Raw genomic sequence first — 25,621 nt, 5'->3', positions numbered from 1 at the left:
GAAAGGAAAGAAAATAACCAGAGAGGGTTAAATCTAGAATCAACAACATTTTGTTGTATAATATCTTTAACGAGATGAGCAAAATTCAGCTCCAAAGGAAATGACTACTGCAAAGCTGACTGAAAGGGGTTTTAAGGGAAATATTAAAGCAGATTAAAGCCTACAGGTAAAGAAGAAAATGTTTATGGAGTCACATCACAAATAGTAAGATAGTATGACAACAAGTATCAGACATGAAATCACTGTTGGTTTGTAAGCACAGAGGTGATGGAAGAACAGAATACAAAGAGTGCAGATCTGCTTTAATTCAGGTCTTCCTCTGGTAGCAAACACAAGAGCAATGACACAAGTAAAGAAATCCCAGGAAATCACAAATCCCAGCAGCTGCTATCATCCAGTAACACTTACAGTGAAGTGCTTTGGGAGTTTGGTGATGAAACAGATCAACTCCTGTCTGAAAAGCAATTAGGTTCCACTCCAATTTGCCTACCAGCATAACAGGTCCACAGCAGATGTCATTTCATTGGCTCTTCACTCAACCCTGAAACATTCGGACAGCAAAGATGCAAACACCAGGATGTTGTTCTTTATCGACTGCAACTTGACATTTAACACTAAAATCCCATCAAAACTAGTCAATAAGCTTTAGGACCTCAGCATCAGTACCCCAATGTGCAATTGGATCCTTGATTTCCTCATTTGTAGACCTCAGTCAGTTCAGATTGGCAACTACATCTCCTCCACAAGCTCCATCAGCATAGCTGCACCAAAAGGTTGTATGCTTAGCCCCTTACTCTATACTTATGAGTGAGGTTAAGCACAGCTCCAATGCCATATTTAAATTTGCTAATGACACCAATGTTATTAGTCAAATCAAAGGTTGTCATCAGCATATAGGAGGTAGTTTGAAAATCTGGCTGAGTGGTGCCACAACAATAATCTCTCATTCAATGTCAGCAAAACCAAGGAGCTGATTATTGACTTCAGGAGGAGGAAACCAGAGCTCCATGAGCCAGTCCTCATCAGGGGAATTAGAAGTGGAGAGTCAGCAACTTTCAATTCCTTGGTGTTATCATTTCAGAGGACCTGTCCTGGGCTCAGCAAGTAGGTGCAATTATGACGAAAGCATGGCAGCATACCTATTTCCTTAGAAGTTCAGAAGATTCAGCATGACATCTAAAACTTTTGACAAACATTTATAAATTTATGGTGGAGTGTTTAATGACAAGTTGCATCACGACCTAGTATGGAAACATCAATGCCCTTGAAGGGAAGATCCTTCAAAAAGTAGTGTATACTTCCCAGTTCATCATGGGTAAAACCCTCCCTACCAGTGAGCACATCTACACAAAGCAATGTCGCAGAAAAACAGCATCCATCATCAAAAACCCCTACCACTCAGGTCATGCTCTTGTCTCACTGCTGCCATGAGGAAGATGGTATATGGGCCTCAAGATTCACACCAGCAGATTCAGAAAGTTATTACCCCTCAACCAGCAGGCTCTTGAACCAAAGAGGATAACTTCACTCAACATCACTGAATTGTTCCCACAATACTTTCAAGAATGCTTTATCTCATGTTCTTGACATTTATTACTTTTTTGTATTTGCAGTTTGTTGTCCTTTGCAAATTGCTTTTTTTTGTTCATCCTGTTGAGTGAAGTGTTTCATTGGTTCTATTTCTTTTCTGTACTGCATACAACAAAACGAATCTCAAAGTTGTATGTACTGTGATAATACATTTTACCTCGAACTTTGCCCACAAACTAGTGGGGGGGGGGGGGTTACAATATAGAGAAAATTTTGACCTTATACTGTTAAGTGATAATAAATAAAGATTTTTGAGCAATTTGGAAACAGGAAAGATACTCACTTTTCAAAAGCATTTCTTATATTTTACTTGCTAATTTTGCTTCACTATTTTAATTTCAGATTTTTACTTTCTTAATTTCAAATTGTTATGTCAGCTATTTCATTTGTCCCTTTTCAGGGTTATTTTTCCACAGCTAAACTCCTGGTAGAAATGAATAATTTATCTTGAGATGAATGTAAGAAGAGCAGGGAGTGAGCCTCACTGTTAGTGGGGGGGGGAGGGGAATCTCCCGGCTCTGGGCCTGTAGAAAATGGGCGAACTGAAAATGAAGCTCCTTGAAACGCCATCAGCTGCCCCGCTTGTGCCTCGCTGCTGCTGACCCCACCACAGCATTACCAAGACGTTATTCATCGGCACCCAGCCACTTGAAAACGACAGTGACAATCGAAAAAAATACCTTTCCAGCACAGGAAGAGCTAGAAATTTGGCTTTGGCACCCGTCCAAGCCCCATAAACTAGCTGCGTCGCCATTTTGCGCATCGGCGTCCTCGTTGGGCATTAGTACGCATGCGCCGGCTCTCGAAGCGAGGGAGAGGTCACGAACTCTGACCCGTGGTGAAGTCGAGAAACGGGGGGGAAACGTTCGGGGCTTTTCCGCCCGTTTGAAAATAACGCTTCAGGTAAGAAGGGCGGATACGCCACTTGAACCGTCCCGTCAGATTGGTGGTCGCACCCCCGTTCTCCCCATCTCGGCGACGGCAACAGCCGCCGAACCACCGCCATCTCAGGCCCGGCGCCGCCCCGCCGAACCCAGGCCCCACGATTGCGAGCCAAGGCAGCTTTGAAGGGAAGGGACTGGGCCTTGGGCCCCAGCGCGCTTGGTCTTGGCTGGCAGTGGAGGAGCAGGCGGTTGGGTAGGAGGCGAGAGTCCTCCGTCCCACGCTCCCGCCGGCGGAGACTTTTCGGCAGCGCCGTGCGGCCGCTGCTTTTGCATATCTGACGACAGCGGTTCACCCCCTCTCCATGACCTTTCACCCAGAGCAGCCGCAGCCTCGGCTCCCCGTCGCCTGCCCGGCCGCCGCCTCCTCGACCCCGGGCAGGGGGCGGGGGGTGGGAGAGGCGAACCTCCGGCCGGACCCGATGTTGCAACTCTCGGGCCCAGCGCCCCCTGACTGTCCTTCCACACCCGTCCCCTGCTCGAATGGGTCGGCTGTCACTGCGGGCCCCGCCGTTAAGGTCCGGTAGGTTGCTGAGCTCGGCTCCAGCCTCTGCCGACCGATTGCACCCGCGGCCTTCTCTGGCGCAGTCAGCGGGCTGGATTTGTTTCCGAACGCAGAGGGTGTGCCCTCTCGTACCGCAGGGAATTCTCTCTCTCTCCTGAGTTTGAAAACTCGGAATCCCTCCCAAAATGGGCCGTCAAATCTATAACATTTGGAAATAAAACAATGGCTAATTTGAGAATATCACTCGGCGAACCGCAGCCTGGTGATGTCAAATGCAGCAGCTGAGAGTAGGGAGCAATTGCAACCTGGACGTTGGACATTTGCCCACAAGACAGCATGAAAAGCTTTTTTGTTACTATAAACGGTAATGGAAATAGTGTCCGTGTGTCTTAATGTTTTGTTTTTGAGAACGATGCGGTGTGATGTGAAAAGAACATTTTAGGACTTTGGGGTCAGAGCATGGAGTGGGATTAATAGAGAGCAGACAGGCATGAATGGCATCTTACTGTGCTACGACACTGATCCCAATTGCCTTTATGCTACAGGGTATATTTTAAAGCGTTGCAGAAGATTTGCCAGAATTGAGCATAGCTGTTATCTGTGCAAAGGAGAAAAAGGAAAAAAATGACGTTTGATAGTGATGAGTAGGTCTATTTTCACTGAGCATGGTTTACTAATCAAGATAGCATCCCTAACAAACCAAATTTACAATTAATGAGGAATGTTTATGTGCACTGATATGTGGAACCTGCTGCTACATTGTTCTTTAAACAGCTTAGAAATGTCCAAGGAGAGGCTTGCTGAAGAGATGAGTGGCTGGTTGGAGGTGATTGGTCAGAGGCTCGTTTCGTCAAAGCACCAGCATTGATCAGTTTTGCCTAATCATTTGTTGCCATGCTCTGTGTATATTTGAATACAGTAGCCTTAAATATGCACCACCCAATTCTACAATACAGTGGATGTCACAACAACCAAGGCTTCAATATCTTATTAATGTATAATTGTTTATGAAGGGTACAGTGATAACTGGATCTTTATTTACTGCATCTTAAGTAGAAAAAGCATATTTATGTATGTGTTTCAGGTAAATAATGCTGTACAGAAATTTAGAATTGGGAATGGCAAACGCTTAATGATACTCCCATCTATGGAACAACACAATGTCTGTGCATCAGCTTTAATGACTACGGATGCTTTGCGAACTTCCTTATATACATTTAAATGTTTTGATAGGTGTGGGTTCTGCCATCAACACTTTCCACATTTTGTCTTTGGCTGGGTTAAAAGTTTGTGCTCCATGTAATCATATGCACAGTGGTGTTTCCAGAGCAGCAGAATATAAACTCCAGCGAGGTGTTTGAAAATGCAGCTTGTCAGCTGCAGGATATGTGGAGGTTGCAGCAGTAAAGTATTGATCATTCAGAAAATGTGCAGCTGTTCTGTCACTTGCATTTAACTCTGATGAAGTCACAAAAATATATTCATCTCTGCTAGAATTTGCAAAGAATTCCAACTGTTGACTTCCATGCTCATTATTGATCTGTCTGAGGTGATCTCTTTTCAAGTTCAAATTCAGATTAGGACACCATTTCACATTCTTTTGATTTGACAACATGGAAATGTTTGGCTTTTCCATACTGTTTTTCCATGCTCTTCAGCAGGCAAACTTGTGTTGCACCTTGCTTTGTCATTAACTTGTTTAGGTGCTGGAGCTTCATCACCTCCAGTACAAAGACTATTTCTGTCTCCACTTCCAGTATATTATCAAGTCCTATCTTGTCCACAGAAGTTACTGTTTGGTGTTGTAGTTTACATTCTTGTAGGGTTTTCATTTTCCACACTTTATAAACTTTGGCTGACTGTTACTTTAAATGCTTAAATGTTAAGAAAATTCCAGCTGTGTGGCAGTAAAGTCTATGTGCACAGAAGCAATAGTTTCTGCTTGGCCATATACCCTCGCTGTTTAGAGGGAACAGTGCTACTGATCATCCCATATCCAGTCATACATCCATTATTCCTATCTTTGATGTCTTCACTAGGATAAATAACCAAAAGCACAACTAAAACGTAACATTTTAATTAGGACAGGAGCAAAAGGATTTGAAGAATGTATTTCCAAATATCAGTCACAGGAGCTATATAACAATACCAGTGAAAGGATTATTTAAAATTAGATTGTATAAGAGGCAGAGCTGTAGGAATAAAACGACCTTGGAGAGCTGCAGATGGAACTTGTTGAAATGAGTTTGGAGGAATGGGAAGCCATAAAATAAATTCCAAATGTTGTTGGTTGGGAAACCATTGGAAATTTCCAAAGATGAGTGAAGGGTGAATAAAACTGGGTGTGAACTACACTTACAGACAGCAGAATTTGGGAGGAAGTTGGAGGAAAATGGGTGGCTTCTAGAGAAGTATGAAGTCCTGATGTGCCAAGAATGTGGTAGAGGATTTCATCAGTAACTCAATTAAGAGGGGTAAGGATTTGGATAACATAGTAAATATGAATTGAATGAACCAGTGCATTTCTGAGAGCTCCTCTTGGGGTCTAAAATGAAACCAAGGTAGTTAAGGAATAATGTTTTTAACTGTGGAAATAGTGGTGGTGAAGAATTGGGAAGGCCAATGTGATGCATCAAGGCAGTAGGGGAGCAGCAGTTCCTGAACTTTTATTTGTGATTTGTATTTCTTCAGTTGAAGATGAGCATTTTTAGATTTTGGTTAATAAGTTGTGATACAATGCTGCCATTGTCAAGGCCAGTATTCATTTCCTGGCCTTTCGTGCCTGTGTGAAACTGATGATGTTGTTGCTGTTGATATGGCAGAATATTGCTATTTGCAATAACTTTCAGAATTTTAATCCAGTGACTTGCAGGTGGTGGTGTTTTAATGTGCATGATTTAAGTATTACCAGTCATCTATATTGCAGAGGCTGTCGTAAAGCCAGGGTAATTACCTATACCAGGAGTCGGCAACGTTTACCACTGAAAGAGCCAATATGGACCCATTTCCCACAGAAAAGAAAACACTGGGAGCCACAAAACCCGTTTGACATTTAAAATGAAATAACACTGCATACAACGGTTTTTTTTTGCCTTTATGCTATGTATAAACTAACTATAATGTGTTGCATTTATGAAATTGATGAACTCCTGCAGAGAAAACGAAATTACATTTCTGCATGCAACAAAAACATTTTGAACTCCGAAAAAAAGACGTTGGGTTGAAGGTTACTCCATACATAGGTAGCCTACCTTGGATGAAAAATTAAAAGAAAGCGCGCACTGGCGGGTGTCAGGCATTGGCAGTGGTGATGTATATTAATAGCAATAAAAAACACGTTGTAGCGGTGTAGCGCTACACGCAGCGCTAAAATAAAGACACTGCAGTCAAAGGTAACTTTATTCGAACTAAACAGCCTTGATTTAAAGCCTCCCTCAACCCGTCCCCGTGGGCGCGGATGCTCCAAAAGACACGTACTCACAAACCCCCGTAGGCTATCTCCCTTAGCCGGAACGGTGGCTAATTGTGAGCCGGTTCGGATGTGCCAGGAAATGGGGTCTCCACAACGTTTTTAGATTGTACAAGATCACCATAATCTTCAAATTTCGAATTACATTTCAAAAACTAACAAACTACGGGGAGCCGCAGCACAGAGGTCCAAGAGCCGTGGGTTGCCGACCCTTGACCTATACTGTATCATGTGAGAGTATGTTAGGTATGGTGTGCCAATTCACATGCAGTGCATGTTCAAGGTGGTGAATGGGGTGCTGTTTTAAAGTTTATAACTTGATGGTATAAAGCATGGTTTTTGAGCTGTATTCATCCAGGCAAGTGGGGAGTATTATACCAAAGATTCAAAATACATTTATTATCAAAGTATGTATACAGAATACAACTCTTGAGATTGACTCTCCTGCAGACAGCCACAAAACAAAGAAATACTGTGGAACACATTCAAGTAAACGTCAAACACACAACATGCGGGTGGGGGGGGTGGTGCAGGAACAAATTACACAAATGGCAAAAAGCAAGTAAACAACACCTTGAATATGAGACTTCAAATGAATCCAGAATTATTCAGTTTAGTTTAGTGCCACGCTGCTAGCCAATACAGGCCACAGGGCTATTCCAGTCCACACCTATTGTCCCAGTCAAACAACTCAAAAACAGCAAAAAAGTATGCAGCAAGAATCTCAAAGTCCTCCAAAATGAATGCACAGCCTTGCTGATCAATCTTGGCATTGTAGATCCCAAGGCTCCTTCACTTTCCTCTGACGGGATCTAGCAAGAGGGAGAGGAAGACTGATCAGAGGCAAACAGATGATGCCAAACACTCACCCATCCTCTGCTCTCGTTTTCATTGACTTCAACCTTGGCCAATGCCTCAATCAGGGAGAAGCAATGGAGATGATCTTGGACTTATGCCCTGTTCCCAGGTCACACACTTCACACCAAACTTCACTGAACTCCCTTGGAGACAGTAAAGCGCCAGGTTGCTCAATCATCCCCAAAGCATGCCATCAAAATGTAACTTACAAGTTCCAATGGGATGCAACTTAGTAATGGAATCATTTGACAGTAGTAGTATAAAGGAGTAGTTTTGTGAACTGTCAGCAGGATGTAGCTGTTGATTGCATTTTTCACTGGTGCCACCTTCATTCGAACTATCAAAATCTATTTGTGCTTTGTCAGTGTTGGAAAGGTTTCATAAGCTTTCATTCTGATAGGTAATTGTGGCTGGTGTAAATAAGTTTCTGATCAAAATTGAATGTGAGTGATTTAATTTGGTTATTCCTTTACATTCCTGTTGTGAATATTTGCTACCAATCTAACCAGGTTAGATGCTGTCGGCTTCTTGTCTGAATGTTCAAAGTAAATTTGTTATCAACATACATATGTCACCAAATACCACCTTGAGATTCAGTTTCTTACAAGCATTTACAGAAAAAAATTAGAATTTTTTGAAAACTATACATAAAGACCAACAAACAACCAATGTGTAAAATAAGAAACTGCAAATAAAAATAATATTGAGAACACGAGTTGTAAAGGGTCCTTGAAAGTGAGTCTGTAAGTCATAGTATCAGTTCAGAATAGTGGTGAATGGTGTTATCCATATTTACAAACTGAACCACACTTCAACCTATTATACTTCTGGTCTTCTGTGATAGAGTGAAGGTTATTGATGCAGTTGAACATATTTGGGGTTAGTCCACTACCTTGGAACTCCTTGAAGCAGTGTAGTGTAGATAATGGAGGGCAGTAACACAAGGTAGTGGGAAATTTCCGTGATTTCAATTTTACTGCTGTTCCTTTATCACTTACTGTTTGTGATAATTACTCTTTGGAGCTGAATGGCCCTGCCAGAAGGCAAGTGATGAATGAGGAGATGTTCATGTTGTGTTAATGTTATTTATCTATTTATTTATTTATCTGTCTATTTATTTAGTGATACTGCGTAGAGTAGGCCCTTTCAGCTCATTGCTTTCAGCAATCCACAATCCCAATTAGCCCCAACCTAGTTAAGGAAATATTTACAATGTCTATTTAACCAAACTGAAACATCTTTGGGCTGAGAGAAGAAACAGGATCACCTGGGGAAAACCCACACATTCTACAGGAAGGACGTTCAGAGACTCCTTGCAGAATGCTGCCAAAATTGAATTCCAAACTAATGCTGTGAGTTGTAGTCATGCTAACTGTATGCTATTGTGGCACTCAGTATTGTTGGTAACACTTTACATAACATCTGACCAATCTAGGGTACATTCTCTTACCAACCTCTTGATCAGAACTCCACTAATTTCAACAGTCTTGCACATCTTTAAAACCTTGAAACATCTCATTACATTAGGGATTTTCCCACCCCACCCCCACAGCCTCTATCTCAACCTACAATCCACAGACAGCATTGACCTGTTGGGTGCATTGTATCTGCCTGCTCCTGCCCCACCAAACTTGTCAAGTTGCTTTTATTGTCATTTCAACCATAACCACTGGTACAGTACATAGTAAAAATGAAACAGTGTTCCTCCAGGACCATAGTGCTATGTGAAACAACACAAAACTGCATTAGACTTCAGACCTATACTGGACTACATAAAGTGCACAAAACAGTGCAAGGCAGTACAATAATAAACAAGAGAATAGGCACAGTAAAGGGCAAATTACAATATAATGATAAATAATGTAAATGTAAACAATGTTTAGGAAGAATTGAGAAAGAAATGAGCAAAAATTGCAAAGGGAGTGGAGTGGTGTTCAGTTGAGTGTGTGTGTGTGAGTTGGTGTCTGACTAGACTGTGGGAATTGAGGAGTCTGATGGCTTGGAGGAAGAAACTGTTACACAGTCTGGTCGTGAGAGCCCAAATGCTTTGGTAACTTTTGCCAGATGGCAGGAGGGAGAAGAGTTTGTATGAGGGGTGCGTGGGGTCCTTCATAATGCTGTTAGCTTTGTGGATGCAGCATGTGGTGTAAATGTCTGTAATGGCAGGAAGAGAGACCCTGATGATCTTCTCAGCTGACCTCAGTATCCGCTGCAGGGTCTTGTGATCTGAGATGGTGCAATTTCTGAACCAGGCAGTAATGCAGCTGCTCAGGATAGTCTCGATGCATCCTCTGTAGAATGTGGTGAGGATGGGGAGGGTGGGAGATGGACTTTCCTCAGCCTTCACAGAAAGTAGAGACGCTGCTGGGCTTTCTTGGCTATGGAGCTGGTGTTGAGAGACCAGGTGAGATTCCCTGCCAGGTGAACACCAAGAAATTTGGTGCTCTTGACAATCTCTGCGGATCTTAATGGTCTCCTTGTACCCTGACTCCATCCTGTGTCTTCTTGTCCAATCCCTTCCCACCTACATCTCAAATACATTGCATGCCTTGCACTATTTGGCCAACATGTGATTTCCTTGGCTCTTCAACTGCATTTATTCCTGTGAATAAAACATACTTGATTGTTTATAAGGCATATCTTCAGCTGTCATTTTGAGTAAGATTACAGTTTTGTAAATAAAACTGAGCTCAGATGTTTAATTTGAGCAGGTATTGAAGGCACTTGCGTATTAATATAATATTTGTGTGGTGCTCACTTGAAAAAAAATTTTTGAGGACACAGTTTCTTAAAAAAACAAGCTTTATCAAGATAGTGAAAGAATGTGCTGATGAAAGCAGAGCACTTTTTTTTCTCATTGAGGAGCCCCAACATATACAGAAAACTGCCACCTAGCGCCAGATTGTGAACCAGAATTTGTGGTTTGAGGCGAACCGCCCTTATCACTGACTTCAGAATAAAGATAACACTTAACTGGTTGGATCCAGACCATTATTGGTTAAAGTGGAGAGTCAGCTGCTGCATCAGAATGGCTTTCTGTAAGAATTTGTGTTCTCATAACTTGGCCGGTGGAGCAGAGCAAGCCCCAATCACATTAAAAATCTTAACTGTGACCTGGCTAGTTTTTTGTCATTACTGTCATCATGCATGCAATATCTAATCCTAACCTCAGAACGTTTCCCTACAAAACCAATGCCAATAAACATATGTACTGGGTGATCCCACTACAATGAGATAACATTTTTGTAAATCTTCAGTAGGGTGGATAGGGATCAATTTTCCGCTTGTGAGCTCTGAAGTCAAGGGTGCAAATTTAAATTAGGAGGAATTTTGAAGGAAGTGATGGGAATGTGAAGTTTGCTGACAGTGGATGGACAGGGTGGGGGGGGGGGTTGGGAAGGGGTCTATGTGTGAGTGCAGAGGAGTAGGTGACAAGCATTTAGTTGAAAAACTGAATGGACCTGTTGGCTGAATGTGTCTACAACATGGAATCAAGAACATTCATAACTTTCATTTAACTTAATCTGTGAGTTTAGAGCTCTTGTATTCAGGTTCATAGATCTCATTTTCCAGCATCATGATCCTGTTTACTTCAGTTGGGTTGATAAAATCAAATTATGGATTAACCAAACAAAAGTTGGGTCTCCAGTAACAGGTGATTTAAAATTATTTCTGAAACTTTGAGTATTGGCTGAATTTCAATTTTTTTCATAAAGCTTGGGATTCAATGGCATTGTCACTATTGGGAAAGAGAGTTGAGGAATCAAGTCCAACTTGAGTGCATAAACTAAGCTGATAGCCAATTGTATTATCAAAGGTAAACTGCAGTGTCAGAATTGCTGCCAGATTTTGTTGCCTCCACAAGCAAACATACAATATCCATGGTTATGAAGAGGGGGAAGGTATGAATTCTCCATTATTTCAGACAGCTTTTATTGCTCAACCAATATCAGGAAAAATAAGACATCACTGTAGAAGGTCCTCAGTGAAGTGCCGTAGATACAACCAACTACTTCAGTGGCATTCTTCACATCATGTCAAAAGTGGGAGTGTTCATTCATCGCACACAAGTTCTTAACTCTTCAGTTTGGTAGCCTACGTCTTTAGCCCCAAGATTTTAAATGACATTTAGAAGTAGGTTGATGAGTGAGAAGTAATGTCCAGCACACATGTCCTACAAAATGAGTATCTCTAAGATTGTAACCGTCTACTTTTAAGATTCTGTGGACTGGGTTCTCACTATCAACTTCCTCAGAGTCACTTCCAATTAGATATTTAATTGGATCAGCCAAAAAAATTGTTACAGCAGCAACTCTGGGACTGATGCTAGTAATGCTATGTATTACTTGGCACTCCTCCTGCAAGGCACAAAATGGAAATCTGATTGAAGAGTCTTTGTTTACTTGTTTTGATTGCAGCTGCAACAAAATTGAAAATTGACAGTATTAGGTTTGCTTTCTTTTCAAACATCTCCTTAAATAGTTGGTCTTCCCCAGTGCACATTGGCTGCATTATGTTTCATTGACAAGTTCCAGTGCAGTTCCTCTCCAAGGTAACCATGCCTTCCAAGCTCAGAGCAGAAGGATTAGTTGTGTCATGCGACCTTCTCAAGATGTAATCAGGAGTAAATGTTGACTTTGCCAGCTCCTTTAAAGTAAATAAAAATGATTAGTTGGTTATTATCTCATTGATGCTTGTGTTATAACTGCTACCACACTTAATTACTTTATTGAGAAAATGGGTTGAGATTCTGATGTGTCAGATGAAGCAGTTTCCTCTGCCTAAAGTCTCTTCTGCTCTAAGATTTTGTAGAGCTACAAAAGAGATGAGGTGTAGGAATATTGTTTATTTTTCAGTTATTTTCTTCCCCATTCCATTTCTTACTCGGCCATCCCTCTATCCTACTTGGACAGATACACGGAAATTGACAGCATGCTTCTTTGAATTGGTGTACTTTTGCACATGCAGTACCCAATGCATTGGAGAAGTTCTTTCTTAATTACGCACCACAGAAAGATTCTCAAAGACTTTTGTGATTTTTTTTCTCTTTCTAAGTCAAATTGTTAATGGTGTTATTGATCTGGGTTATTAAACTTGTCTGTTAATAGCATCCTTTTTACCTTTTGCAAAGTCCATTTTTTTGTTTTGTAATGTTTTATTTTAAATGATGCTAACGAGGAACAAATAATTGAGTTAGATGGTTATAACTGACTGTAAGATGCACTCATACAAGACATAGAATTTCCACATATTTTCAAAGTTTGCTTTGATATTGTCAGTATCTGGAAACCTGGAAATATTCCTGTTATATTCTTGGTTGATGATGAATTTATCACTTAAGAATTGCACAGTAGAATTGTTAAATTGTCTAGGATTGTTGGTGTATAATAATTGTGTACTTAGAAATGGATTTTGAAGATGTTCATGGATTTTCTGTATTTTGAAAAGACAAAGTTCATTTTTTAAACTCCCATTGGAGCTGAGGAGCTGCTACTATATTCTGCTAAGAGATGGAAAATTTTTTGATTTAATTTAGCAGCTTCCACCATTTTGCTTTTTACCTGAAGAAAAATAGTTGGCTAAATATTCTTGTTTTTTTAAAAATGGAAGGTACTTGAATATAAACAGTTAATTTGTCTATGCAGTATAGGTAGATGAAATGCTATGTAAATACTGTTAAACTAATTGGCATATTACTGAAACGCTTTGAATTGTTGGCGACAGGTTTGCATGTACTAAGTATCATGAAACTATTGACAGAAATTATATATTTAAAAAAAAACTGAAAATGTGCATTGGCTTCATTCAGGCTCAACAGTTTATTGTTTTAGAAAGTTGACTGGATGATTTGAAATTTGTGAAGGAGCTTCAAGATGATAAAAAGTAAATCAAGTACACTGCTGTGTGTATGTTTTGATAGGAGAACTGAAAAATGCAAGAAGCCAAAAGATGTGGATTCACATTGACTTATTGAGAATAGAGATCTACTTCTCTTGCATTCTGACACATGCCCCCTCTCTTGCCTAATTCACCTTTTTCTAACTTGGGTTCTCTTTTCAGTTATATTCCACTGGCTATACAAACACATTTTGTATTTTACTCCCACCTGTATTTTCTTCTCTGCCGCATTAGACCTGGACCCAATCAGGGTGAAGACTGTTAACCTTAGGGCATCCTGTCACTCGCTATTGTGTTTTCCTGTGTTCATGGTGTGATAGTGTCCTAAGTATTACTACAGACAATGTAGAAACTTAACTTTCTCAATTTCCCTTGTGAATGGGGGGGGGGGGGGGGAAGAGCGTTGTTATGTTGGCACCAAGTTTATATTGGCACAGCTGATCAGACAACCACCTACCCTGGGAACTAGGGAACTTCATGGGAATCATGTTGCCCATTAGACTGCATCAACTATTAGTGCAACATGAGTTTCCAGAAACAGTAGGACAGAAAGATCACACTGTTTATTAATTACAGTTCTGCATTCAACATCACAATCCCCTCAGTCATCACAAACCTTCAAAACCTGGGCCTTTAAACCTCTCTCTGTAACTAGATTCTCTAGCTCCTTATTGGGAGACCAAGGTCAGTACGGATCAGTAATGACACCTCCTTGCCAACAATGAGATTCAGATTTATTTATCACGTGTACTTTGAAACAAGCAGTAAAAGGTGTCGTTTGCATTAACAGCTAACACACCCAATGATATGCTGCCGCCAACATAACGTACCTATAATGTTCTGCAGAACAACACAAGTATTAACAACATCAAAACAAACGCCTTTCTCACCCTTCCACCCACCCACGTACTCTCACACACAGACTGGCCTTCAACCCCCAGGACAGACTGCCTTTGGGCCTCCAGTCTCTGACTCCCAGACAACAGGCCTCCAACCACCAATCCCTGGCCCAGACTGGCAAATATACAACCCTCAGTCTCTAGACAAGCTGACCCAGAGGCTTTGACTTATGGGCCCCTACCCCTGCACTTGACAATTTCAGGCTTCTACAGTACCTATAGAAAATATTCACCCCCCACCCTTGGAATTTTGTGTTTTATTTTTTTTTACAACATTAAGTCACAGTATATTTAATTTGGCTTTTTTGACACTTATCAACAGAAAAGACTCTTCCTCATGTTAAAGTGAAAACAAATTTCTACAAATTGGTCTAAGTTTATTGTACTTATTAAATGCAACATAATTGAGTGTGTAATTATTCACCCCCTTCAAGTCAGTATTTATAGATGCACCTTTGGCAGCAATTACAGCCTTGAGTCTGTGTGGATAGGTCTCTATCAGCTTTGCACGTCTGGACTGCAATTTTTCCCCATCCTTCTTTTACAATACTGCTCGAGCTCTGTCAGATTGCATGGGGACTGTGAGTGAACAGCCCTCTTCCAGTCCATCCATGAGTTCTCAATTGGATTGAGGTCTGGTCTCTGACTCGGCCACTCCAGGGCATTAACTGTGTAGCTTTGGCTTTATGCTTGGGGTCATTATCTTGCTGGAAAACAAGTTTTCTCCCAAGTCGCAGTTCTTTTGCAGACTGCATCAGGTTTCCCTCCAGGGTTTCCCTGTATTTTGCCCTCTACCTTCAGTGAAGCATCCCCACAGCATGATGCAGCCACCACCATGCTTCATGGTGGGGATGGTGTGTTTTTGATGATTATGCCAAAGATAGCACTTAGTCTGAAAAAGCTAAATTTTGGTTCTATCAAACTATAGAATCTTCTTCCAGCTGACTTCAAAGTCTCTGGTAAATTCTAGCTGAGATTTCATGAGTTTTTTCAACATTAGCTTTCTCTTTGCGCTCACCCATAAAGCTGCAACTGGTGAAGCAACCAGGCAACAATGGTTGTATGTACAGTCTCTCCCATGTCAGCTACTGAAGCTGGTAACTCCAGAGTTGTCATAGGCCTCTTGGTGGGCTCTTTCACTGGTCCACTTCTTGCATAGTCACTCAGTTTTTGATGATGGCCTGCTCAAGGAGGCAGATTTACAGCTATGCCATATTTCTTAATGATTGTCTTAACTGTATTCTGATACTTAGTGGCTCTATAGAGACAATTTGTAGAGAGATGTTTTCACTTCGACATGAAAGATTATTTTTGTGTTGATTGGTGTAAAACAAAAGCCAAATTAAATCCACCGTGATTCAATGTTGTATAACAATAAAACATGAAAACCTCTGGTGGGGTGGTGGAGGGAGTGAATACTTTTTATAGACACTGCACCTCCAGACTTGCTGAACTCTTGGACTTTGACCTTTGCCCTTCAGACTTTGTAGTTCCCAGGACTTATCATAGGTTTGACCTTTGGGCCTTGACTTCCAGATTTGCCCAGGCCTCTAATCCTGGTGACCTGGTTTTATAACTGGTCCTCATGACTTCCACCTGTATAATCCTCTGACCTAGGACGTTACCTGTATAGGTCTCTATTCTGGCATTTGCCAACCTGAGGATCACCAACCTTAGACACAGAATGCTCTAACCTGGATCATGAGCCCCTGACTCTTCATTTAATACCCCTGACTTCTAACTCCCTTATTCTTGTCCCTAAACCTAAACCTGACCCTTAATTCTGGGCCACAACATCAACAGTCAATGAAGATGTGCCTCAAATATGTGTGCTTAGCCCACTGTTACACACTCTCTATGCTCATGACTATGTGCTGTGCTCATCTTTACCACCATCTATAAATTCATCACTGCCACCTCTTTTGTTGATAGAATCTCAGATGGTAACAAGGAAGCATACAGATATAAGATAGATAGGCTGATTGAGTGTTATATCACATTCAATGTCAACAGGACTGAGGAATTGATTGTGGACTTCAGGAAGAAGTTGGGAGAACACACACCAGTCATCGAGTGGAAAGGGTGAGTAGCTTTAAGTTCCAGGGCATCAACATTTTAGGGTATCTGTCTTCAGCCCAATGTATTGTTCCAATCACAAAGAAGATACACCAGGAGCTATACCTTATTAGGAGTTTGAGGACATTTGGTAGAGAGCATTCTGACTGGTTGAATCACAGCCTTGTATGAAGCTTCCGATGCATAGAACTGCAAGATGCTGCAGAGGATTGTAGACTCAGCCAGCTCCATCATGGGCACAACCACCCACCATCAAGGGCATTTTCAAGAGGCAATATCGTAAGAAGGTGGCATCCTTCATCAAAGACTCTCTTGTGTCCTTGATATACCCTATTCTTGTTACTACCATAAGGAAGTACAGGAGCCTGAATTGCTTCTCAACAATTCAGAAGCAGCTTTTTCCCTCTGTCATCAGCTTTCCGAGTGGTCCATGAACACTCCCTTATTCTTTTTGTACTATTTTTTTTGTCATTTATAGCAATTTTATGTCTTTACACTGTATTGCTCCTGCAAAGCAATAAATTTAACATTATTTAAGTCAGTGATTCTATTTCATTGGGAGCTTAGATTGGAAGTTCCTGGATAGGTACTGGTGTTGGGGCTCAAGGATTGCTCTGGTGTTTCCTCTTAAGATAATGGATGGGCATATCAGATGTCTCTTTATATTGTCCCATTTCGGTTTGCTGGACATCGACTTCTAATTGTGAGGTCTATGGAGAAGCAATTGGAATAGAGATATGTAATATTGTTTTCTTACAAGGCTTGATTGTGAAATTAAAACCTGTTGGGATTGTGAAGGTGTGTATATAAAATTAGCTAGAATGCAAAAATTAGTGGTGAATATTTTTCATGCAGGGCCAGTGTTAAAATCGCTGCTCTATTTTAGATTGTAGATGACATAAAACAATGAGTGTTAGCTATTTTGTTGTAGGGAAATAAGCAAACACACGACAAATTGACAATGCAAAACAAATGGTTCAATATTGAAGGACCAAGGAATAGTGAGACCTGGGGATGTATCCAAATCCTTGAAACTACCTGAATTAGTTGAGCAGGCTTTTTCAAACAAACATGCAATTTTCAGCAAAAACAAACAAACTACTGGGGGTGTTCATTAAATCAGGCAGCATCTGTAGAGGGAAATGGACGGGAGACATTTTGGGTCAAGGGTTTTGATCTGGAGTGAAAGAATAGAGGGGAGATAAAGTGAATGGATTAGGTGGATTGGCAGATGGAGTCAGATGCAGGAGGGAAGGACAGAGGCCAAGAGGGGATGTGTGGAGGCAACAAAAGGCTGCAGATCTTGAATTCTGGTAGGAAAGGAAGGTGGAACATGCAACCAAAGAGGTAAGTAGAATGGGCAGATGGAACACTGGGTGAAGGGGAATCAGTAGGATGATTGTGTGGGTGGACAGAATAGGTGGAGAAGAAACAAGGCGATAGAGGTCTGAGGGAGAGGGGTTTAGGTTTGTGTGTAGGAATAATTCACCGAATTATAGGAAAGATATTCACCGAATTATAGGAAAGTTATCAATAAATTAGAGAGAGTGCAGAGACGATTTACTAGGATGTTACCTGGGTTTCAGCAATTAAGTTACAGAGAAAGGTTGAACAAGTTAGGTCTCTATTCATTGGAGCGTAGAAGGTTGAGGGGGGATTTGATCGAGGTATTTAAAATTTTGAGAGGGATAGATAGAGTTGACGTGAACAGGCTGTTTCCATTGAGAGTAGGGGAGATTCAATCTAGAGGACATGATTTGAGAGTTAGGGGGCAGAAGTTTAAGGGAAACACGAGGGGGTATTTCTTTACTCAAAGAGTGATAGCTGTGTGGAATGAGCTTCCTGTAGAAGTAGTAGAGGCCAGTTCAGTTGTGTCATTTCAGGTAAAATTGGATAGGTATATGGACAGGAAAGGAGTGGAGGGTTATGGGCTGAGTGCGGGTAGGTGGGACTAGGTGAGATTAAGGGTTCGGCACGGACTAGGAGGGCCAAGATGGCCTGTTTCCGTGCTGTGATTGTTATATGGTTATAATCAAAAGGAGAGTGAAATACAGAGGGGGAGGTGGTTACCTGAATTCAGAATTGTGTTCATGTTCTTGTGTGGAAAACTGCCCAGGTGGAGTATGAGTTGTTGTTCTAGATTGTGTTTCGCTATCCTGGCAGTAGAGGAGGCGAGTACAGTCGTCTGAGTGTGAGAATGGGAGGGGAAATTAAAAGGCTGGCAATGGGAGCTCCAGAGCGCAGGTGCTCAATAAATCAGTCACCCAGTCAGTAATTGGTCTCGCCCATGCAGAGGAGGCTACATCATATGCAATTTTTAGCATTACCAAAGAAAATATGTGTTTAAAGCATTAATGTTTTGCCGAACCATTATAACACATTGAGCTGATTAATGTATTTGGTTTTGGGCATCTCCACACTTGGAGAAGTGTTACGCCCGAGAGTGTCAGGGACAAAGAAGCTTGGTAATGTGGTAAGAGCAGTTGTGTTAAAAGGGTATTAATAATTTTCAAGTAAAAATGAAGGAATTTTAGGCGGAAACTAAGTTTTAATGCAGAATGCACTGGCTGAATGGGTAATACAAGCAAATACCATAGAGAAACACTCAAAGCAAATACTTGCTGGGAAGGGAGATCCCTGAGAGCTGGAGTGATCAGCTGAGTATCCTCCTGTGCTACTTCATTCTGAAATACTTTTAATTCCGGCTTGGGTAACTCAAATGCTCACATTGAATTTCATTTTGGTTGAATTTGGTTCATATTTATATTGCTCATTTCAAATTAATAGACAATTTTACATGTCCCAGCAATTATAAATTATCAGTTAAGAATGGAATACTGTACTTAATTAGAAAGTTAATTTTCCTGTTGTCTCTTTTGAATTTAAATAGTTACTGTTTGCAGCCTTTGACTTACTCAACAGTGCCTTAGCTTAAGATCCAAAGTAGCTCAGGAGTATTTCACACCCCAGGGATATGGATATAAGATAGACCAGACAGCTCTTGTGATGGCAGCGCTGACATACGAGTACTGATTGGGTCAAGTAGGTCTGCAGTCATAGTCATTTAGAAGATTGAGTGTAGAACTTATTGAAACATAGAAAATTGACCACATCACTGAATATGTTTAAGCAGTAGATTTTTTTTTAGATACAGTGGCATCAAATGTATCGGGAAAGAATGGGATCATGGCATTTAAATGGAACATCAGCTACAATTCTATTGAATGGTGTATTTTACTTCAAGGGCTGAAAAGATTATGATTTTCTGTGTTTTTATGGATTATTTGCTGTCATCTGAATTTTCAATTTGCCGTTGAAATACACTGAAGTTTGCTTGTGCAGTATTCCATATGGAGGAGTAAACAATATAATGACTGGTATTAAAACTATAAGCATTATTGAAATATTTTTAAAACTAGCTTACTATTTTAATAATTGGCAAATATTGGTTTTGTGTTAAAATGCTATAATGTTGTAGCTTATTCCTGGTTAAAAATGGGTCTCTTTTTCTTGCCTCTTTGCTTAATGCTTTGTGCATTAATTTCATTTAGCTACACCAGAAGAGGATGTTGAGAAAAGATAATGCCTCTGAATTGCAAATTTGAGAAGACTGGTGTGGAACGGGGAATGTAGTTGTTTGTGTCTTTTAATAATTGTAAGAGAATTGGGTAAAAAGGGGTGAAGAGTAAAGGTAACTGTTGGGAATAGCATTACAAGAGTGTCTAAAGAAAAAATTCCTCAACCTAATCCTAAATTTACTCTGACTTACATTGTTTTGGTCATCTAATGGTCCACAGGGCATCGCTTTTTCAAAATATTTTTGTTTTAACGATATTCCATGGCCCCATATCTCTTAACCTCCAAAGCTACCTGTGAGGCTGCTACTTACTTTTTTTAAGAATGGGTGTCACTGGGAAGTCTGGCATTCTGGTTTAAGATGGTGCTACCGAGTACATGCGATAGCTTTCTGGTCATTCAAAATGCTAGAAATTTAACATTACAGATACACAATTTACTTCAGAAAAGGTGTTAAGTTGGCAATGAAGAGGCAGGCAAAGGTGAAACGAATATGAAGGATAAGCCTTGCTGGTACATTGCAAAATCAACACAAATGGAGTGTGTCATTTGGTCAGAAGTCTAGGCAGAGGAATTTTGATGCCCATACAACTGGCCCAGGTGTGAAGATGGATAACTCTAGGTGTTGAATCTGGTGAACAGATTTGGAGATAGTGGCTTTGGGCTGGGCAATGAAACTGGGCCTGGAGTGAGTTGCTGAGCAACGTGGTCTAGGCCGGGAGCCTTTCCTTGAAGCGTGCCTGGATCCTAGTGTGAGGTATGATAAGCTGTTTGGACAATTTAAACACTGACTCAGATAGATAGGATCGGAGGCGTGAGCTGATTTCACTTGCTGTCCTGCAATGCTCACTCCTCTCTCTACGTCACTGAGGCTATGAAGACTACCCCCAGCTGCTGTGCTCTGTGCCCATTAATATGATGAACTGATACTGAGGCCTTGGGCCTACTTTAGGCTGCTCTGGTGTTCAGATCTAAGGACTTATTTTGGTTCGGAATGTTCTTGCTTGCTTCTATTACATCATTTGTGTTTTTCCCCCCTTTTTCTGCCAATCAGGTGTTTGTCTTTATTTTATTTTTTAATTGTGTTCATTCTGGTTTCTTGCTTTGTGGCTGCCTGTTCTGTTTGTGACCGGTTACACAACAAAACTATAATTAAAAACACTAGAGATTGGAGTTAAGATAACGGGGGTTTTTACTTATGGAACCCGAACTGAACACATATTGAGATATATCAATACGCACCTAATAGCGCATGCTCAACAATGTGTTACTATGACATAAAGTAGTCCCATATTATACAATAGGCTATATGGTACACTCCTCTCCTTTAATTTAAAAAGTGTATCACCTGTTTTTACGTTAAACATATTGTATGTGTACCCTTAATAAACAAATGCCCACTCACTGTTTAATTAGTAACTTAATAATATGAAATTATAGCAAAGTAACATAATAACGACAATTATAACTCAGCTCTCTGGGGAGGTCTTCTCTGCCCCTCTGAGTAACATCTGTCAATAAACTTGTTTGTTTTAATACAGATTTCCATATACAAGTCATGAAAAGTTGACCTCTGAGCACAGGGAGTTTCCATGGTCTGCTTTAAAGATGACTTGCCACCAACAAAAGAAGTGGTTGGTGATCTGCTGTCTCTCCTAGTTATTCAAAAATCGGACAATCCCATGACTCACACAGAAAAATCAATACTTTACCAGTAATCTTTTACCATTTGGTGCAGCAGTTGCTCGGAATCCTGTTGTTCATTCCATTGCTCTTAAGCTGCTGTTGAAATACAGTTTTGCTCATATTAAGGATAACTTGCAGTGCTATCTGTCTGGCTAGAGGGAGAATTCTTTTAGATGCACATCCAGCACAAATGTGAAAATACAATAGAAACCTTACAGTTTGTTCCCAGAATTCTCTCTGTTTAGATGCTGTTTCCCTATTTCTTTGTGAAAAGCAAGACACATTGGCTGAGGATTCAAAATATGCATGTGCAAAAGAAACTTTCCTGCAACAGATTAAGTGTATGATTCTCAATGGAGGAAATGATTGCTTCAAAATTTACCTTGTCCGAAAGCTGTCCTGTTTGAATGGAATTGATTTTGTCCTCTGTTGGGTTTACCTTCTTCCCCAGCCACCTGGTTTTCCTTTATTTCACCACCCTCAGTAATTTCTCCTTGAGGCTGGTTGCTATATTGTGGGCGGCGACCATAGTGACGACAAACAAAGTAAGGTGGGTAACGCTGTCTTCTGTAAGGAGGGCGATGTTGCTGATTTTGATTATCTTGGTTTTCTCTATCTGCTGCTGTCTCTGCTCCATCTCCTTTCTCTCACCTTCAAAGTTCCGTTGGTTATTACGTGTTGGTCCTCGCCAGCGAGGGTTGCAGTGATGATAATGATTTCTGTCCACAGCATATCGGCTTCCTTGGACTGGAACTCCTCCGGGACCAGTTGCGTTTGCTGCTGCCCACCCTTTTCGCCTTCCACTGCGTCGAACTCCACAGTTTCACCATCTCCAACACTGCGGAGGTACTTCCATGGGTTATTCTTTTCTATAGCAGTCTGATGTACAAACACATCTTCCTTTGTATCATTCTTGTTGATGAGTCCATATCCATTTTGTACATTGAACCACTTTACTGTTCCAAGAACCTTTGTTGCGATGACTTTCTTCTCCCCAGGGGATTTGGGTTTGTCTGGCTGTTGCTGCTCCGTCTTGGCCTCACTCATGGTGTTGACTGGCTGCGTGAGGTGGTTGTGGCTCGGGCCAGTGTGCTCTCCGCTTATTTCTTCTCTCTAATATTCCTTTCCACTTTTTCTGTCTCCAATTGCAGAAAAAGCTCTGTATTTCGCATTCCTTCCTTGTATTGTTGATCTAGTTTCTTCATCCTTTTCTGAGACTCCTGCAAAGTGCCTTCCTGGAACTGCTGTTGCTGTCTTTAGAGAGATGTCAATTTCTCCTGGTACATCTGCTCTTTTACTTCCAGGTAGTCTTCACATCCTGCTTATTGGCAATATCTGTCTCTTTCACACTGTGAAGTTGCAGACAAGACAATTCACTTTCGTCTGAGTAGTTTTCATCAGACTGCTTCCTTCAGAACTGCCTTCTTTCATTTTGTGTACCTTGTTGTACTTTCCTTCTTGGGGTTTCTTGTTTCTCTGTATTTTGCCCTTTTCCTGCTGTTTACTAACTTCACATACGCTGCCAGTGTGACCCTGTTTGCCACAGTTTCAGCAGTCGTTGTCTTTAAGCCAACAGCCATCAGGGTCATGTGACCTGTTCCCATAACGGTAACATTTTTTTCCTTCATTTCTGTGCAGTGACATTTTATTCGTAGCATATTCCAGAGATTTTTGTTGCATCTCTGAAACACCTTGTGCGGCTGTTTCTAATGATAGTTAGATGTATAGCACCTTCTTGAATGTAAGGTCTTTTTCCACACAGAAGCTTCTTTTGGGTGGTTTCACAGTACATGCCACACACTAACCTATCCCTCAATGCTTCTGATAGACCAGTTCCAAATTGACAATGTTCTGATAATTTGCACAATATTCAGAAATACTTTCTTTTTTGCTCTGACTCCAATGGTAAAATTTAAATCTTTCAGTAATGACCAGTGGTTTGGGGTTTAAATGCTGTTGGAGGGTGTCTACTATTTGCTTGAACATTTTGTCAGCTAGCTTTTTAAGTGTTAACAAGCTCCGTAATAGGCCATATGTTTTCACACCCATTATGCTAAGTGATACATGGGCTTTCTTGTCCTCATTAGCATCACAATATAATTCTATTCTTTCAATGTAAGGCTACGTCCACATTAGACCGGATAATTTTGAAAATGCCGGTTTCACGTAAAAGTGATAGGTGACCACACTATGCATTTAAAAAAATATCTCTATCCACATTGAAATGGAGATTTTGGCGAATCTCCTCCTCCTGTGCATGCTCAGGACACATCTACTGAAAACAAACAACATGTTTGGTGTTGAATCTCGCCATAAAAGTGCACATTTGTGTAGTTACAGATTAGAAAAACTTAAACGACGGACAGCTGTTGGCTTTCGCGCAGGGGAACTTAAAAGTAAAAAAAAAACAAATACTGGAGCATACGGAGGCAACCGACAGGGAGTTCACGGACAGATTGACCCGGCTGACGACGAAGATTGAAAAACTGGCTAACTCTGTTGCATTAATAAAGCACGTTGTTAAATGTATAAAACATGTCTGCATCAGTGTTATCTTGTATTTCCATACAGTGTTACATTAGGCTGTTCATACCTGTTGTCAGAAGAGTACTTGCATAAATAGGTAAACCACCTTCATACGAGCAAGGACAGAAAACAGGGCAATGTGAGTATACTTATTTATTCAGTAAGTTATGGGCCAAAGTATTTGGTGAGTACATTTCTTACTCTTCTGGCGTCAGTTTTGTTGCTGTCTGTTCTGAAATTGTTAGGTTGCGTTCAAGAAAACAATGAAATAATGCCCTGCCGTCTGACAGCATTTTCAGAAGTCTCTGGTTACCCCATCCACACTGATCCGGCCAGTCTGGCATTTTCAAAAATACACACTTTGGAGAGCGTTTCTGAAAAGCTCCGGTTTCGGGGGACGAAAACGCTGTTTTAGTGTGGGCGAAGGGTAAAAACGAGAAAAAGCTTCGGTTACGGATTTATCCAGTGTAGTGTGGACGTAGCCTCAGTAGCCCAGTCTTCAATGCCATTATCAAATGCTGTAATGGTTTCAATTAACGCCATCCTTGTTACGTTAATTTAGCCCATTTCCCCCTTATTTTCTTTTTGACCAGCCCCTGGCAGTTACTGCATGTTTTGCTTTACTCAAGTGACCTTTTTTCCCCAGCATCCCGAGCCCTTTCTGTTGAGACGCATGTCTCACTCCTTTTTATCTCCCTCCTGAGGCAGGCAGCCCCTCAGTCCCTAGGGTCAGCGCCAACTGTGGTCTCGCTTGGACGCTTCCCATCCGTTGCTTTGCTTCTGTTCCCTTTTCGGATTTGCGGCCTCGCTCTCTTCTTCCAAGTGCCTTATCAATTAAAACAGTGTTCTGATACGACGTAGGTTCATTAACTTTGTTGCCAATTTGTGTATGTGACTGGATACACAACAAAACTATAAATAAAAACACTGGAGACTGGAGCTAAGATAACAGGGACTCGAACTGAACACATATATACATATCAATACGTGCCTAATAGAGCATGCTCAATAATGTGTTACTTTAACATAAAGTAGTCCCATATTATACAATGGGGGGCTTTGTCACACTCCTTGGAGTGGCTCATCATCTATTGGTCCCCACCAATGCCCAGCTCTCACCTGTGGCTCCTCGTAGCTGTTTGCATGCGACAGCGGCTTCGACAGGCCGGCTGAACCAGGTGAGGGTAGCTGATGGGTCTGAAACCCTTGGTTAAATAGGAATTTGCTCATCCCAGCATGCAAAACCTGCTTTGGTGGATCAGGCAAGGAAACCCTGGGGGTTCAATGGCTGAGAACACGTTGCAGCAGTGCATTGTGGAGTGCGTAGGGTGTGGCAGAGCACTTAAGAGAACGCAGCCATCCAATGCAGTCAAGGAAGTTGCCAGACGTAATGATTCTTCATGCCACTGGATCCTGACTTCTGAGGCCGAGAGAGTGGGATCGTCTCTGTGCAAGGCTTTTTCCACTTTAATATCTTTCATGCACTGGTGAAATTGTGCAACAAAAGGTTGGCTGGTGGCGCAGTGAGATCAGCGCCAGACTTGAGAACAGACGTTCCTGAGTTCAATCCAGTGACAGACAGCCCCCGAGCTGTCCA

At 41.2% G+C, this 25,621-nt stretch overlaps 1 protein-coding gene and 1 pseudogene across 18 annotated transcripts in view; one reads left to right on the top strand and one right to left on the bottom strand.

Annotated features, from left to right (window-relative positions):
- Positions 1 to 2,355: 2,355 nt before the first annotated feature.
- The window catches only part of nr2c1 (nuclear receptor subfamily 2, group C, member 1), a 139,167-nt gene continuing 115,901 nt past the window's right edge, over positions 2,356 to 25,621 (top strand). For 6 of the 18 annotated variants that reach the window (XM_059987794.1, XM_059987793.1, XM_059987779.1 and 3 more), the window contains exon 1: positions 22,225 to 22,344. The gene's annotated coding sequence lies outside the window, so the exon portion shown is untranslated. Of the gene's footprint in view, positions 2,494 to 2,863; positions 3,401 to 16,173; positions 16,243 to 22,224; positions 22,345 to 24,069; positions 24,164 to 25,621 lie in introns of those variants that run through there. The other 12 variants (XM_059987780.1, XM_059987790.1, XM_059987787.1 and 9 more) reach the window with 11 other exon arrangements.
- LOC132403936 (Y-box-binding protein 1-like) lies at positions 16,252 to 23,821 on the bottom strand (annotated as a pseudogene).

Source organism: Hypanus sabinus, chromosome 13 (genome assembly GCF_030144855.1).
Source record: "Hypanus sabinus isolate sHypSab1 chromosome 13, sHypSab1.hap1, whole genome shotgun sequence".
Lineage (NCBI taxonomy): Eukaryota > Metazoa > Chordata > Chondrichthyes > Myliobatiformes > Dasyatidae > Hypanus > Hypanus sabinus.
The sequence above is the reverse complement of the archived record's forward strand: the minus strand, read 5'-3'. Positions and strand labels throughout refer to the sequence as shown.